The sequence below is a fragment of the Bombina bombina genome, chromosome 1 (assembly GCF_027579735.1).
Source record: "Bombina bombina isolate aBomBom1 chromosome 1, aBomBom1.pri, whole genome shotgun sequence".
Taxonomy (NCBI): domain Eukaryota; kingdom Metazoa; phylum Chordata; class Amphibia; order Anura; family Bombinatoridae; genus Bombina; species Bombina bombina.
In genome coordinates, this window is record NC_069499.1 from 752,995,477 (window position 1) to 753,013,451 (window position 17,975).

The window sequence follows — 17,975 nt, forward strand, 5'->3', positions numbered from 1 at the left end:
ATATAACCGTTTTGGTTATGCAAAACTAGAAAATGGGTAATTAAAAGGATTAGCTATAATTTTAAGCAATAACAATTCTAGAGTAGACCGTCTCTTTAAGTATACATCTGCTAGAACCCTGATAATTGACAGACCCCCCCATTAACCCCTTAATGACCACCGCACTTTTCCATTTTCTGTCGGTTTGGGACCAAGGCTATTTTTACATTTTTGAGGTGTTTGTGTTTAGCAGTAATTTTCTTCTTACTCATTTACTGTACCCACACATATTATATACCGTTTTTCTCGCCATTAAATGGACTTTCTAAAGATTCCATTATTTTCATCATATCTTATAATTTACTATAAAAAATATAAAATTTGAGGAAAAAATGGAAAAAACACACTTTTTCTAACTTTGACCCCCAAAATCTGTTACACATCTACAACCACCAAAAAACACCCATGCTAAATAGTTTCAAAATTTTGTCCTGAGTTTAGAAATACCCAATGTTTACATGTTCTTTGCTTTTTTTTTTTTGAAAGTTATAGGGCAATAAATACAAGTAGCACTTTGTTACTTTATGTAGCGCTAGCTACATTGGGACACTGATATCTTTAAGGAATCCCTGAATATCCCTTGACATGTATATATATTTTTTTTAGAAGACAACCAAAAGTATATGCTTCTCTGGGATCCCCTTTGTTCAGAAATAGACATATATGGCTTTGGCTTTGCTTTTTGGTAATTAGAAGGCCGCTAAATGCCGCTGCGCACCACACGTGTATTATGCCCAGCAGTGAAGGGGTTAATTAGGGAGCTTGTTGGGTTAATTTTAGCTTTAGTGTAGTGTAGTAGACAACCCAAAGTATTGATCTAGATTTTGGTAAATGTCATGCCACCATTTCACCGCCAAATGTGATCAAATAAAAAAAAATTGTTCACTTTTTCACAAATTTTAGGTTTCTAACTGAAATTATTTACAAACAGCTTGTGCAATTATGGCACAAATAAATGCTTCTCTGGGATCCTCCTTTGTTCAGAAATAGCAGACATATATGGCTTTGGCGTTGCTTTTTGGTAATTATAAGGTCACAAAATGCCGCTGCACATCACACGTGTATTATGTCTAGCAGTGAAGGGGTTAATTAGGTAGCTTGTAGGGAGCTTGCACCATAGATGCCTTGTGAAAGTCTGGCAGTACTAAAATAAAAGATATCTGATTTTTTTTTTTTAAGCAGGGTACGTCCTTGGTCGTTAAGGGTATTTTTTTTTGAGGACGTACCCTGCACGTCGTCGATAATTTAGGGGTTAAAGGGACAATCTAGTCAAAATTAAACTTTCACGATTCAGATAGGGCAAGCAATTTTAATCAACTTCCCAATTCACTTTTATCATCAAATTTGCTTTGTTCTCTTGGTATTTAGTTGAAAGTTAAACCTAGATAGGCTCATATGCTAATTTTAAGACCTTGAAGGCAGCCTCTTATCTGAATACATTTGACAGTTTTTCACAGCTAGAGGGTATCAGTTGTGCCATATAGATAACATTGTGCTCACGCCCGTGGAGTTACTTATGAGAGGGCACTGGTTGGCTAAAATGCAAGTCTGTAAATAGCACTGAGATAAGAGGGCAGACTGCAGAGGCTTAGATACAAGGTTATCACAGAGGTAAAAAGTGTATTAATATAACCGTGTTTATATGCAAAACTGGAGAATAGGTAATAAAGGGATTATCTATCTTTTTAAAAAATACAAATTCTAAAGTAGACTGTCTCTTTAAGGGGTGGGTGTAACCAAGAGTTGGAGTTATTAAAAAACAGAATTTATGTTTACCTGATAAATTACTTTCTCCAACGGTGTGTCCGGTCCACGGCGTCATCCTTACTTGTGGGATATTCTCTTCCCCAACAGGAAATGGCAAAGAGCCCAGCAAAGCTGGTCACATGATCCCTCCTAGGCTCCGCCTACCCCAGTCATTCGACCGACGTTAAGGAGGAATATTTGCATAGGAGAAACCATATGATACCGTGGTGACTGTAGTTAAAGAAAATAAATTATCAGACCTGATTAAAAAACCAGGGCGGGCCGTGGACCGGACACACCGTTGGAGAAAGTAATTTATCAGGTAAACATAAATTCTGTTTTCTCCAACATAGGTGTGTCCGGTCCACGGCGTCATCCTTACTTGTGGGAACCAATACCAAAGCTTTAGGACACGGATGAAGGGAGGGAGCAAATCAGGTCACCTAAATGGAAGGCACCACGGCTTGCAAAACCTTTCTCCCAAAAACAGCCTCAGAAGAAGCAAAAGTATCAAACTTGTAAAATTTGGTAAAAGTGTGCAGTGAAGACCAAGTCGCTGCCCTACATATCTGATCAACAGAAGCCTCGTTCTTGAAGGCCCATGTGGAAGCCACAGCCCTAGTGGAATGAGCTGTGATTCTTTCAGGAGGCTGCCGTCCGGCAGTCTCGTAAGCCAATCTGATGATGCTCTTAATCCAAAAAGAGAGAGAGGTAGAAGTTGCTTTTTGACCTCTCCTTTTACCAGAATAAACAACAAACAAGGAAGATGTTTGTCTAAAATCCTTTGTAGCATCTAAATAGAATTTTAGAGCGCGAACAACATCCAAATTGTGCAACAAACGTTCCTTCTTCGAAACTGGTTTCGGACACAAAGAAGGCACGACTATCTCCTGGTTAATGTTTTTGTTAGAAACAACTTTTGGAAGAAAACCAGGTTTAGTACGTAAAACCACCTTATCTGCATGGAACACCAGATAAGGAGGAGAACACTGCAGAGCAGATAATTCTGAAACTCTTCTGGCAGAAGAAATTGCAACCAAAAACAAAACTTTCCAAGATAATAACTTAATATCAACGGAATGTAAGGGTTCAAACGGAACCCCCTGAAGAACTGAAAGAACTAAGTTGAGACTCCAAGGGGGAGTCAAAGGTTTGTAAACAGGCTTAATTCTAACCAGAGCCTGAACAAAGGCTTGAACATCTGGCACAGCTGCCAGCTTTTTGTGGAGTAACACAGACAAGGCAGAAATCTGTCCCTTCAAGGAACTTGCAGATAATCCTTTCTCCAATCCTTCTTGAAGAAAGGATAGAATCTTAGGAATCTTTACCTTGTCCCAAGGGAATCCTTTAGATTCACACCAACAGATATATTTTTTCCATGTTTTGTGGTAAATTTTTCTAGTTACAGGCTTTCTGGCCTGAACAAGAGTATCAATAACAGAATCTGAGAACCCTCGTTTTGATAAGATCAAGCGTTCAATCTCCAAGCAGTCAGCTGGAGTGAGACCAGATTCGGATGTTCGAACGGACCTTGAACAAGAAGGTCTCGTCTCAAAGGTAGCTTCCATGGTGGAGCCGATGACATATTCACCAGATCTGCATACCAAGTCCTGCGTGGCCACGCAGGAGCTATCAAGATCACCGACGCCCTCTCCTGATGGATCCTGGCTACCAGCCTGGGGATGAGAGGAAACGGCGGGAATACATAAGCTAGTTTGAAGGTCCAAGGTGCTACTAGTGCATCTACTAGAGTCGCCTTGGGATCCCTGGATCTGGACCCGTAGCAAGGAACCTTGAAGTTCTGACGAGAGGCCATCAGATCCATGTCTGGAATGCCCCACAGTTGAGTAATTTGGGCAAAGATTTCCGGATGGAGTTCCCACTCCCCCGGATGTAATGTCTGACGACTCAGAAAATCCGCTTCCCAATTTTCCACTCCTGGGATGTGGATTGCAGACAGGTGGCAGGAGTGAGTCTCCGCCCATTGAATGATTTTGGTCACTTCTTCCATCGCCAGGGAACTCCTTGTTCCCCCCTGATGGTTGATGTACGCAACAGTCGTCATGTTGTCTGATTGAAACCGTATGAACTTGGCCTTTGCTAGCTGAGGCCAAGCCTTGAGAGCATTGAATATCGCTCTCAGTTCCAGAATATTTATCGGTAGAAGAGATTCTTCCCGAGACCAAAGACCCTGAGCTTTCAGGGATCCCCAGACCGCGCCCCAGCCCATCAGACTGGCGTCGGTCGTGACAATGACCCACTCTGGTCTGCGGAAGGTCATCCCTTGTGACAGGTTGTCCAGGGACAGCCACCAACGGAGTGAGTCTCTGGTCCTCTGATTTACTTGTATCTTCGGAGACAAGTCTGTATAGTCCCCATTCCACTGACTGAGCATGCACAGTTGTAATGGTCTTAGATGAATGCGCGCAAAAGGAACTATGTCCATTGCCGCTACCATCAAACCTATTACTTCCATGCACTGCGCTATGGAAGGAAGAGGAACGGAATGAAGTGTCCGACAAGAGTTTAGAAGTTTTGTTTTTCTGGCCTCTGTCAGAAAAATCCTCATTTCTAAGGAGTCTATTATTGTTCCCAAGAAGGGAACCCTTGTCGACGGAGATAGAGAACTCTTTTCCACGTTCACTTTCCATCCGTGAGATCTGAGAAAGGCCAGGACTATGTCCGTGTGAGCCTTTGCTTGAGGAAGGGACAACGCTTGAATCAGAATGTCGTCCAAGTAAGGTACTACTGCAATGCCCCTTGGTCTTAGCACCGCTAGAAGGGACCCTAGTACCTTTGTGAAAATCCTTGGAGCAGTGGCTAATCCGAAAGGAAGCGCCACGAACTGGTAATGCTTGTCCAGGAATGCGAACCTTAGGAACCGATGATGTTCCTTGTGGATAGGAATATGTAGATACGCATCCTTTAAATCCACCGTGGTCATGAATTGACCTTCCTGGATGGAAGGAAGAATTGTTCAAATGGTTTCCATTTTGAACGATGGAACCTTGAGAAACTTGTTTAAGATCTTGAGATCTAAGATTGGTCTGAACGTTCCCTCTTTTTTGGGAACTATGAACAGATTGGAGTAGAACCCCATCCCTTGTTCTCCTAATGGAACAGGATGAATCACTCCCATTTTTAACAGGTCTTCTACACAATGTAAGAATGCCTGTCTTTTTATGTGGTCTGAAGACAATTGAGACCTGTGGAACCTCCCCCTTGGGGGAAGCCCCTTGAATTCCAGAAGATAACCTTGGGAGACTATTTCTAGTGCCCAAGGATCCAGAACATCTCTTGCCCAAGCCTGAGCGAAGAGAGAGAGAGAGTCTGCCCCCCACCAGATCCGGTCCCGGATCGGGGGCCAACATTTCATGCTGTCTTGGTAGCAGTGGCAGGTTTCTTGGCCTGTTTTCCCTTGTTCCAGCCTTGCATTGGTCTCCAGGCTGGCTTGGCTTGAGAAGTATTACCCTCTTGCTTAGAGGACGTAGCACTTGGGGCTGGTCCGTTTCTACGAAAGGGACGAAAATTAGGTTTATTTTTGGCCTTGAAAGACCTATCCTGAGGAAGGGCGTGGCCCTTACCCCCAGTGATATCAGAGATAATCTCTTTCAAGTCAGGGCCAAACAGTGTTTTCCCCTTGAAAGGAATGTTAAGGAGTTTGTTCTTGGAAGACGCATCAGCTGACCAAGATTTCAACCAAAGCGCTCTGCGCGCCACAATAGCAAACCCAGAATTCTTTGCCGCTAACCTAGCCAATTGCAAAGTGGCGTCTAGGGTGAAAGAATTAGCCAATTTGAGAGCACGGATTCTGTCCATAATCTCCTCATAAGGAGGAGAATCACTATCGATCGCCTTTACTAGCTCATCGAACCAGAAACACGCGGCTGTAGTGACAGGGACAATGCATGAAATTGGTTGTAGAAGGTAACCCTGCTGAACAAACATCTTTTTAAGCAAACCTTCTAATTTTTTATCCATAGGATCTTTGAAAGCACAACTATCTTCTATGGGTATAGTGGTGCGTTTGTTTAAAGTAGAAACCGCTCCCTCGACCTTGGGGACTGTCTGCCATAAGTCCTTTCTGGGGTCGACCATAGGAAACAATTTTTTAAATATGGGGGGAGGGACGAAAGGTATACCGGGCCTTTCCCATTCTTTATTTACAATGTCCGCCACCCGCTTGGGTATAGGAAAAGCTTCTGGGAGCCCCGGGACCTCTAGGAACTTGTCCATTTTACATAGTTTCTCTGGGATGATCAAATTCTCACAATCATCCAGAGTGGATAATACCTCCTTAAGCAGAGCGCGGAGATGTTCCAACTTAAATTTAAATGTAATCACATCGGGTTCAGCTTGTTGAGAAATTTTCCCTGAATCTGAAATTTCTCCCTCAGACAAAACCTCCCTGGCCCCCTCAGACTGGTGTAGGGGCATTTCAGAACCATTATCATCAGCGTCCTCATGCTCTTCAGTATCTAAAACAGAGCAGTCGCGCTTACGCTGATAAGTGGGCATTTTGGCTAAAATGTTTTTGATAGAATTATCCATTACAGCCGTTAATTGTTGCATAGTAAGGAGTATTGGCGCGCTAGATGTACTAGGGGCCTCCTGAGTGGGCAAGACTCGTGTAGACGAAGGAGGGAATGATGCAGTACCATGCTTACTCCCCTCACTTGAGGAATCATCTTGGGCATCATTTTCAGTGTCACATAAATCACATTTATTTAAATGAGAAGGAACCCTGGCTTCCCCACATTCAGAACACAGTCTATCTGGTAGTTCAGACATGTTAAACAGGCATAAACTTGATAACAAAGTACAAAAAACGTTTTAAAATAAAACCGTTACTGTCACTTTAAATTTTAAACTGAACACACTTTATTACTGCAATTGCGAAAAAGTATGAAGGAATTGTTCAAAATTCACCAAAATTTCACCACAGTGTCTTAAAGCCTTAAAAGTATTGCACACCAAATTTGGAAGCTTTAACCCTTAAAATAACGGAACCGGAGCCGTTTTTTAACTTTAACCCCTTTACAGTCCCTGGTATCTGCTTTGCTGAGACCCAACCAAGCCCAAAGGGGAATACGATACCAAATGACGCCTTCAGAAAGTCTTTTCTATGTATCAGAGCTCCTCACACATGCGACTGCATGTCATGCCTCTCAAAAACAAGTGCGCAATACCGGCGCGAAAATGAGGCTCTGCCTATGATTAGGGAAAGCCCCTAAAGAATAAGGTGTCTAAAACAGTGCCTGCCGATATTATTTTACCAAAATACCCAGATTAAATGATTCCTCAAGGCTAAATATGTGTAATATATGAATCGATTTAGCCCAGAAAATGTCTACAGTCTTAATAAGCCCTTGTGAAGCCCTTATTTACTGTCTGAATAAAAATGGCTTACCGGATCCCATAGGGAAAATGACAGCTTCCAGCATTACATCGTCTTGTTAGAATGTGTCATACCTCAAGCAGCAAAAGACTGCTCACTGTTCCCCCAACTAAAGTTAATTCCTCTCAACAGTCCTGTGTGGAACAGCCATGGATTTTAGTAACGGTTGCTAAAATCATTTTCCTCTTACAAACAGAAATCTTCATCTCTTTTCTGTTTCAGAGTAAATAGCACATACCAGCACTATTTTAAAATAACAAACTCTTGATTGAATAATAAAAACTACAGTTAAACACTAAAAAACTCTAAGCCATCTCCGTGGAGATGTTGCCTGTACAACGGCAAAGAGAATGACTGGGGTAGGCGGAGCCTAGGAGGGATCATGTGACCAGCTTTGCTGGGCTCTTTGCCATTTCCTGTTGGGGAAGAGAATATCCCACAAGTAAGGATGACGCCGTGGACCGGACACACCTATGTTGGAGAAATAGAAACACAATGGATTTACAGATTGGTCACATTAACACCTAAATATCATGACCATCCCTTGCTTTACTAACTACTGTCCAAGTATGTAACTTATTTTCATAGATGGATCAATATGATATCCATCAGGTATTCTACATCCTTTGTATTATGTAAAAGTCTCTATAATAACAACATATAGAAAATATGCAACAGCAAAACCTCGTTACAAAATATTGAATTTATTTTTATGTCTGATCCCTTAAAATTATGTTGAACTGAATGTTCCATCAGTTTAGGGCCTAAACTTCTATCCAAGTTTATCACTTGTGGTATAGTATTTTACTATATATGTGTTTATAGTATCACAACAAACTTTTGTTTTCAATAAAGTATATCGGACTCCAGCTAAATCGCAAATATTGTACACTAGCCAGGTAGAGCTTGTTTACTAGGCACTGCTACAATGTATGTATAAGTAAAATGCTTTTTGAGGAAAAATCTATCTAAAGATAATTTCTATTTAAAGGGACATGAAACCCAAAGTTTATTTTCATGACTTAGAAAGAGAGTGCAATTTTAAACCACTTTCCAATTTACTTCTATTATCTAATTTGCTTCATTCTTCCTTACACGTCACTCTTCATCTGCCGCACCTCTCTGCCAATCCCTTCACTGGTTTCCTCTTGCCTCCAGGATTAAACACAAAATCCTAACTCTGACATACAAAGCCCTCAACTGCACTGCTCCCCCCTACATTTCATACCTTGTCTCCAGATACTCTCCCTCCCGTCCCCTTCGCTCTGCTTACGATCTCCTCCTCTCTTCTTACCTCCTCACATTCCTGTTTACAGGACTTCTCCAGACTGGCTCCCATCTTGTGGAACTCCCTGCCTCGCTCCACAAGATTCTCCCCTAGTTTTAAAAGCTTCAAGCGCTCCCTAAAACTCTACTATTCAGGGATACATACAACCTACACTAACCTTTTCTAACTCTATTGCCTCCCTTAGAATGTAAGCCTATGAACCCAGCTGTAAGAGTCAACTACAACAGTGCAACTCTCAGCAGGGCCCTCTACTCATTTGATCCCTATAAATGTTATCTTGTATACCGCCTATGCTTACAGCAGAATCTGTTGGCGCTCTACAAATACCTGATAACTCTCTTTATATCCTTTGTTGAAAATCATATCTAAATAGGCTCAATAGCTGCTAATTGGTGGCTGCACCATAGATGCCTTGTGTGATTGTTAAAAACTAGCAATGCACATGGGCGAGCCAAAGGATATCTAAAGAATGAAGCAAATTAGATAATTGAAGTAAATTGGAATGTTGTTTAAAAACAAAATTTATGCTTACCTGATAAATTTCTTTCTTTTGCGATGTACCGAGTCCACGGATTCATCCTTACTTGTGGGATATTATCCTTCCTAACAGGAAGTGGCAAAGAGAGCACCACAGCAGAGCTGTCTATATAGCTCCCCCCTTAACTCCACCCCCCAGTCATTCGACCGAAGGCCAAGGAAGAAAAAGGAGAAACTATTAGGTGCAGAGGTGACTGAAGTTTTCAATAAAAAAATACTATCTGTCTTGAATAGACAGGGCGGGCCGTGGACTCGGTTCATCGCAAAAGAAAGAAATTTATCAGGTAAAAAAAATTTTTGTTTTCTTTTGCAAGATGTACCGAGTCCACGGATTCATCCTTACGTGTGGGATACCAATACCAAAGCTTTAAGACACGGATGAAGGGAGGGAAAAAACAGAAACCTAAACGGAAGGCACCACTGCTGGCAAAACCTTTCTCCCAAAAATAGTCTCTGAAGAAGCAAAAGTTTCAAATTTGGAAAATTTGGAAAAGGTATGAAGCAAAGACCAAGTCGCAGCCTTACAAATCTGTTCAACAGAAGCATCATTTTTAAAAGCCCATGTGGAAGCCACAGCTCTAGTAGAGTGAGCAGTAATTCTTTCAGGAGGCTGCTGTCCAGCAGTCTCATAAGTCAAACAGATGATGCTTTTCAGCCAAAAGGAAAGCGAGGTAGCCGTAGCCTTTTGACCCCCTACGTTTTCCAGAATAGACAACAAACAAAGAAGATGATTGACAAAAATCTTTGGTTGCCTGCAAATAGAACTTCAAAGCACGAACCACGTCCAAGTTGTGCAATAAACGTTCCTTCTTAGAAGGAGGATTAGGACACAGAGAAGGAACAACAATCTCCTGATTGATATTCCTGTTAGTAACCACCTTAGGGAGGAACCCAGGTTTGATACGCAAAACCACCTTATCAGAATGGAAAACAAGATAGGGCGAGTCACATTGTAATGCAGATAATTCAGAAACCCTTCGAGCTGAAGGGATAGCAACTAGAAACAGAACTTTCCAAGATAGAATTTTAATATCTATGGAATACATGGGTTCAAACGGAACCCCCTGAAGAACATTAAGAACTAAATTTAGACTCCATGGCGGAGCAACAGGTTTAAACACAGGCTTGATTCTAACTAAAGCCTGAAAAAAAGCCAGAACGTCTGGGACATCTGCCAGACGCTTGTGCAATAGAATAGACAGAGCAGATATCTGTCCTTTTAAGGAACTAGCTGACAATCCTTTCTCCAATCCTTCATGAAGAAAGGACGAAATCCTAGGAATCCTGATCTTACTCCATGAGTAGCCTTTGGATTCGCACCAAAAAAGATATTTACGCCATATCTTATGATAGATTTTCCTGGTGACAGGCTTTCAAGCCTGAATCAAGGTATCTATGACCGACTCAGAGAAACCCCGCTTTGATAAAATCAAACGTTCAATCTCCAAGCAGTCAGTTGCAGAGAAATTAGATTTGGATGCTTGAACGGACCTTGAATCAGAAGGTCCTGTCGCAGTGGCAGAGTCCATGGTGGCAGAGATGACATGTCCACCAGGTCTGCATACCAAGTCCTGCGTGGCCACGCAGGCGCTATCAAAATCACTGAAGCTCTCTCCTGTTTGATTCTGGCAATCAGACGCGGAAGGAGAGGGAAAGGTGGAAACACATAAGCAAGGTTGAACGACCAGGGTACTGCTAGAGCATCTATCAGTACTGCCTGAGGATCCCTGGACCTGGATCTGTAACAAGGAAGTTTGGCGTTCTGACAAGACGCCATCAGATCCAATTCTGGTGTGCCCCATAGCCGAACCAAACATTTTTTTAAGCCATGTGGGTTATAAAAAACCCCAACAAGCCAATTGTACCCTCAAACAGTTGTCCCTTAAGAAAAAAAAAAACAGTACTCCCAGAACACACAAACGTTTGCCTTATATATCATATTCAAACTGAGTGCCCATAAGTTTAGCCCTTTATGCAAGCTAGTAATGCCCCTTATAAAACTAGGATTACTGCTTACCCTTCCCCTAATGGGGATACTGTCAGCCTTTCTGAGTTATCACAGTCTCTGCAGAAAAAATTACTGAACATACCTCATTGCTGTATAGCAAGAAACCGTTCCTCACACTGAAGTTTTCCTGTACTCCTCAGCTTCTGTGGGAACAGCAGTGGACCTTAGTTACAAATGCTAAGATCATCATCCTCCAGGCAGAAATCTTCATCTATCTCCTGCCTGAGAGTAAATAGTACAACACCGGTACCATTTAAAAATAACAAACCCTTGATTGAAGATAAAATAAAACTAACAGTTTAACACCTCTTTCACTTTACCCTTCCTGCTTAGAGCCGGCAAAGAGAATGACTGGGGGGTGGAGTTAAGGGGGGAGCTATATAGACAGCTCTGCTGTGGTGCTCTCTTTGCCACTTCCTGTTAGGAAGGATAATATCCCACAAGTAAGGATGAATCCGTGGACTCGGTACATCTTGCAAAAGAAATTGTATTCTCTATCTGAATCATGAAAGAAAAAAATTTGGGTTACAAGTCCATTTAAGATACATTATAATCTAAAAGGTTATTCGCTCTGAAATATAGATTTGTTTTTATTTATATAGCAAGATGCTATATATTCATGGCTGTAATGTTTACATTTTTTGGTAAATTAATTAAATTAATCTATTCACAATGTCCTGCTGCCCCAGAGGTTTATGTCAGATTATTTTGGGCATTTTATTTTTTTATCTAGAAGATATCACATATAATTGGTTTTGCAGTTCTCAAAACTGAATTTGTGTCTGCAGAAATAACTTGCCCCTTCTTAGCAAAAAAGTTATAAAATAAAATAAAAATAATAGAATATAAAGGGACATAAAACAGGTTGAGATCTGTGCATATCCTAAAAGGGCTAATTAATTAAAAATTGATTGCATAAAAACACAATTTATGCTTACCTGATAAATTTATTTCTCTTGTGGTGTATCCAGTCCACGGATCATCCATTACTTGTGGGATATTCTCATTCCCAACAGGAAGTTGCAAGAGGACACACACAGCAGAGCTGTTATATAGCTCCTCCCCTAACTGCCATATCCAGTCATTCGACCGAAAACACGCAGAGAAAGGAGAAACCATAGGGTGCAGTGGTGACTGTAGTTTAAATGAAAAAAATTACCTGCCTTAAAATGACAGGGCGGGCCGTGGACTGGATACACCACAAGAGAAATAAATTTATCAGGTAAGCATAAATTGTGTTTTCTCTTGTAAGGTGTATCCAGTCCACGGATCATCCATTACTTGTGGGATACCAATACCAAAGCTGAAGTACACGGATGAAAGGAGGGACAAGGCAGGTACTTAAACGGAAAGTACCACTGCCTGTAGAACCTTTCTCCCAAAAATAGCCTCCGAAGAAGCAAAAAGTATCAAATTTGTAGAATTTCGAAAAAAGTATGAAGCGATGACCAAGTCGCCGCCTTGCAAATCTGTTCAACAGAAGCCTCATTTTTAAAGGCCCAAGTGGAAGCCACAGCTCTAGTAGAATGAGCTGTAATCCTTTCAGGAGGCTGCTGTCCAGCAGTCTCATAGGCTAAGCGGATTATACTTCTTAGCCAAAAAGAAAGAGAGGTTGCCAAAGCTTTTTGACCTCTCCTCTGTCCAGAGTAGACAACAAACAAAGCAGATGTTTGACAAAAATCTTTAGTAGCTTGTAAGTAAAACTTCAAAGCACGAACCACGTCCAGGTTGTGTAATAGACGTTCCTTCTTTGAAGAAGGATTAGGACACAAGGATGGAACAACAATCTCTTGATTGATATTCTTGTTAGATACCACCATAGGTAAAAACCCAGGTTTGGTACGCAGGACTACCTTATCCGAATGGAAAATCAAATAAGGAGAATCACATTGTAAGGCAGATAACTCGGAGACTCTACGAGCCGAGGAAATAGCTACCAAAAAAAGAACTTTCAAAGATAAAAGTGTGATATCTATGGAATGAAGAGGTTCAAAAGGAACTCCTTAAGAACCAAGTTTAAGCTCCATGGCGGAGCAACCGGTTTAAACACAGGCTTGATTCTAACTAAAGCCTGACAAAAAGCCTGAACGTCTGGAACATCTGCCAGACGCTTGTGCAAAAGAATAGACAGAGCAGAAATCTGTCCCTTTAAGGAACTAGCCGACAATCCTTTTCCCAAACCTTCTTGGAGAAAGGATAATATCCTGGGAATCCTGACTTTACTCCATGAGTAACCCTTGGATTCACACCAAGATATTTACGCCATATCTTATGATAAATTTTCCTGGTGACAGGCTTTCGTGCCTGTATTAAGGTATCAATGACTGACTCGGAGAAGCCACGCTTTGATAAAATCAAGCGTTCAATCTCCATGCAGTCAGTCTCAGAGAAATTAGATTTGGATGGTGGAAAGGGCCCTGAAGAAGAAGGTCCTGTCTCAGAGGCAGAGTCCATGGTGGAAAGGATGACATGTCCACTAGATCTGCATACCAGGTCCTGCGTGGCCACGCAGGCGCTATTAAAAACACTGATGCTCTCTCCTGCTTGATCTTGGCAATCAGTCGAGTGAGCAGAGGAAACGGTGGAAACACATAAGCCAGGTTGAAAGACCAGGGCGTTGCTAGAGCATCTATCAGCGTCGCCTTGGGATCCCTGGACCTGGATCCGTAACAAGGAAGCTTGGCATTCTGTCAAAACGCCATGAGATCCAGTTATGGTTTGCCCCAACGATGAATCAATTGTGCAAACACCTCCGGATGGAGTTCCCATTCCCCCGGATGAAAAGTCTGTCGATTTAGAAAATCCGCCTCCCAGTTCTCTACACCTGGGATATGGATAGCTGAAAGGTGGCAAGAGTGAATCTCTGCCCAATGAATTATTCTTGAGACTTCTAACATCGCTAAGGAACTTCTTGTTCCCCCTTGATGATTGATGTAAGCCACAGTCGTGATGTTGTCCGACTGAAATCTGATGTACCTCAGAGTTGCTAACTGAGGCCAAGCCTGAAGAGCATTGAATATCGCTCCCAGTTCCAGAATATTTATTGGAAGAAGTGTCTCCTCCTGAGTCCACGATCCCTGAGCCTTCAGGGAGTTCCAGACCGCACCCCAACCTAGAAGGCTGGCATCTGTTGTTACAATTGTCCAATCTGGCCTGCGAAAGGTCATACCTTTGGACAGATGGACCTGAGATAGCCACCAGAGAAGAGAATCCCTGGTCTCTTGATCCAGATTTAGTTGAGGGGACAAATCTGTGTAATCCCCGTTCCACTGACTGAGCATGCATAGTTGCAGCGGTCTGAGATGTAAGTGTGCAAACGGCACTATGTCCATTGCCGCTACCATTAAGCCGATTACTTCCATGCACTGAGCCACCGAAGGGCGCGGAATGGAATGAAGAACACGGCAGGAATTTAGAAGCTTTGATAACCTGGACTCCGTCAGGTAAATTTTCATTTCTACAGAATCTATCAGAGTCCTTAGGAAGGAAACTCTTGTGAGTGGGGATAAGGAACTCTTTTCCTCGTTCACTTTCCACCCATGCGACCTCAGCAATGCCAGTACTATGTCCGTATGAGACTTGGCAATTTGGAAGTTTGACGCCTGTATCAGGATGTCGTCTAAATAAGGGGCCACTGATATACCCCGCGGCCTTAGGACCACCAGAAGCGACCCTAGAACCTTTGTGAAGATTCTTGGGGCTGTAGCTAATCCAAAAGGAAGAGCTACGAACTGGTAATGCCTGTCCAGAAAGGCAAACCTGAGAAACCGATGATGATCTTTGTGTATTGGAATGTGAAGATAAGCATCCTTTAGATCTACTGTAGTCATATATTGACCCTCCTGGATCATAGGTAGGATGGTACGAATAGTTTCCATCTTGAATGATGGAACTCTGAGGAATTTGTTTAAGATCTTTAGATCCAAAATTGGTCTGAAGGTTCCCTCTTTTTTGGGAACCACAAACAGATTTGAGTAAAAACCCTGTCCCTGTTCCTCCTTTGGAACTGGATGGATCACTCCCATAACTAGGAGGTCTTGTACACAGTGTAAGAATGCCTCTCTCTTTATCTGGCTTGCAGATAATTGTGAAAGGTGAAATCTCCCTTTTGGGGGGGAAGCTTTGAAGTCCAGAAGATATCCCTGGGATATAATTTCCAACGCCCAGGGATCCTGAACATCTCTTGCCCACGCCTGAGCGAAGAGTGAGAGTCTGCCCCCTACTAGATCCGTTACCGGATAGGGGGCCGTTCCTTCATGCTGTCTTAGAGGCAGCAGCAGGCTTTTTGGCCTGCTTACCTTTGTTCCAGGTCTGGTTTGGCCTCCAGACCGTCTTGGACTGAGCAAAAGTTCCCTCTTGTTTTGCATTAGAGGAAGTTGATGCCGTACTTGCCTTGAAGTTTCGAAAGGTACGAAAATTAGACTGTTTGGCCCTTGATTTGGACCTATCCTGAGGAAGGGCATGACCTTTTCCTCCAGTGATATCAGCAATAATCTCCTTCAAACCAGGCCCAAATAGGGTCTGCCCCTTGAAGGGAATGTTAAGCAGCTTAGATTTTGAAGTCACGTCAGCTGACCATGATTTAAGCCACAGCGCCCTACGCGCCCGTATAGCAAAACCAGAATTCTTAGCCGTTAGTTTAGTCAAATGAACAATGGCATCAGAAACAAAAGAATTGGCTAGCTTAAGTGCTCTAAGTTTGCCAAGTATGTCATCCAATGGAGTCGCTACCTGTAAAGCCTCTTCCAGAGACTCAAACCAGAACGCCGCAGCAGCAGTGACAGGAGCAATGCATGCAAGGGGCTGTAGGATAAAACCTTGTTGAATAAACATTTTCTTAAGGTAACCTTCTAATTTTTTATCCATTGGATCTGAAAAAGCACAACTGTCCTCGACAGGGATAGTAGTACGCTTTGCAAGAGTAGAAACTGCTCCCTCCACCTTAGGGACTGTCTGCCATAAGTCCCGTGTGGTGGCGTCTATAGGAAACATTTTTCTAAAAATAGGAGGTGGAGAGAACGGCACACCTGGCCTATCCCATTCCTTAGTAATAATTTCTGTAAACCTTTTAGGTATTGGAAAAACATCAATACACACCGGCACGCAAAGTATTTATCCAGTCTACACAATTTCTCTGGCACTGCAATTGTGTCACAGTCATTCAGAGCAGCTAAAACCTCCCTGAGCAATACGCGGAGGTGTTCAAGCTTAAATTAAAATGTAGAAATATCAGAATCAGGTATCTTTCCTGAGTCAGAAATATCGCCCACAGACTGAAGCTCTCCTTCCTCAGCTTCTGCATATTGTTAAGCAGTATCAGACATGGTTCTTAAAGCGTCAGTATGCTCTGTATTTCGTCTAACCCCAGAGCTATCTCGCTTACCTCTAAATTCAGGTAGTCTGGCTAATACCGCTGACAGTGTATTATCCATGACTGCCGCCATGTCTTGTAAAGTAATCACTATGGGCGCCCTAGATGTACTTGGCGCCATTTGAGTGTGAGTCAAAGGATCTAACACGTGGGGAGAGTTAGTCGGCATAACTTCCCCCTCGGCAGAATCCTCTGGTGATAAATATTTTAAAGACAGAATATGATCTTTATTGCTTAAAGTGAAATCAGTACATTTGGTACACATTCTAAGAGGGGGTTCCACCATGGCTTTTAAAAATAATGAACAAGGAGTTTCCTCTATGTCAGACATGTTTGTACAGACTAGCAATGAGACTAGCAAGCTTGGAAAACACTTTAAATCAAGTTAACAAGCAAATATAAAAAACGGTACTGTGCCTTTAAGAGAAACAAATTTTGTCAGAATTTGAAAAACAGTGAAAAAAGGCAGTTACACAAACGACATTTTTACAGTGTGTATAATAAGCTAACAGAGCATTGCACCCACTTGCAAATGGATGATTAACCCCTTAGTTCAAAAAACGGATAAAAAAAACGACAGACTTTTTTAAACAGTCACAATCAACTGCCACAGCTCTGCTGTGGCCATACCTTCCCCAATAAACGACTTTAGGCCCTTTTGAGATGTCCTGCAGCATTCAGGGGACTTCTGAGGAAAACTGGATGTCTCAGTCTGTAATTTTAAACTGCGCAAAAAAGCGCTAAAATAGGCCCCTCCCACTCATACAACAACAGTGGAAAGCCTCAGGAAACTGTTACTAGGCAAAAATAAAGCCAGCCATGTGGAAAAAATTAGGCCCCAATAATTTTTAGCACCAGACACACATATAAAAACGATTAAACATGCCAGCAAACGTTTTATATTTTATTTATATAAGGGTAATACCCCTGAGAGTAAGCATGATACCAGTCGTTATTAAATCACTGTATTCAGGCTTAACTTACATTAATTCGGTATCAGCAGCCTTTTCTAGCATTTCCAATCTTAGAAAAAATTATAACTGCACATACCTCATAGCAGAATAAAATGCACGCCATTCTCCCGCTGAAGTTACCTCACTCCTCAGACATATGTGAGAACAGCAATGGATCTTAGTTACAACCTGCTAAGATCATAGAAAACTCAGGCAGATTCTTCTTCTACTTCTGCCTGAGATAAAATAGTACAACTCCGGTACCATTTAAAATAACAAACTTTTGATTGAAGAAAATAAACTAACTATTTTTTACCACTCTCTCTTACTACCTCCATGCGTGTTGAGAGTTGCAAGAGAATGACTGGATATGGCAGTTAGGGGAGGAGCTATATAACAGCTCTGCTGTGGGTGTCTTCTTGCAACTTCCTGTTGGGAATGAGAATATCCCACAAGTAATGGATGATCCGTGGACTGGATACACCTTACAAGAGAAAAAATTGTTTAAATATTCCTGGCAAGTATTTTAAAATAAATTTTCAAAAATAAGCAAAATGAATTACATAGCTAAGCTGCCTGGAGCAGCCAACTCCACCTCCCCTTATCAGTGTTTAGACACAGGCATTGTATTTCAA

At 42.0% G+C, this 17,975-nt stretch overlaps 1 protein-coding gene across 1 annotated transcript in view; it reads right to left on the reverse strand.

Annotated features, from left to right (window-relative positions):
• The window catches only part of LOC128645947 (transcriptional regulator Kaiso-like), a 102,550-nt gene that overhangs the window by 5,928 nt on the left and 78,647 nt on the right, over nt 1-17,975 (reverse strand). The gene's annotated exons all lie outside the window — the stretch shown is intronic.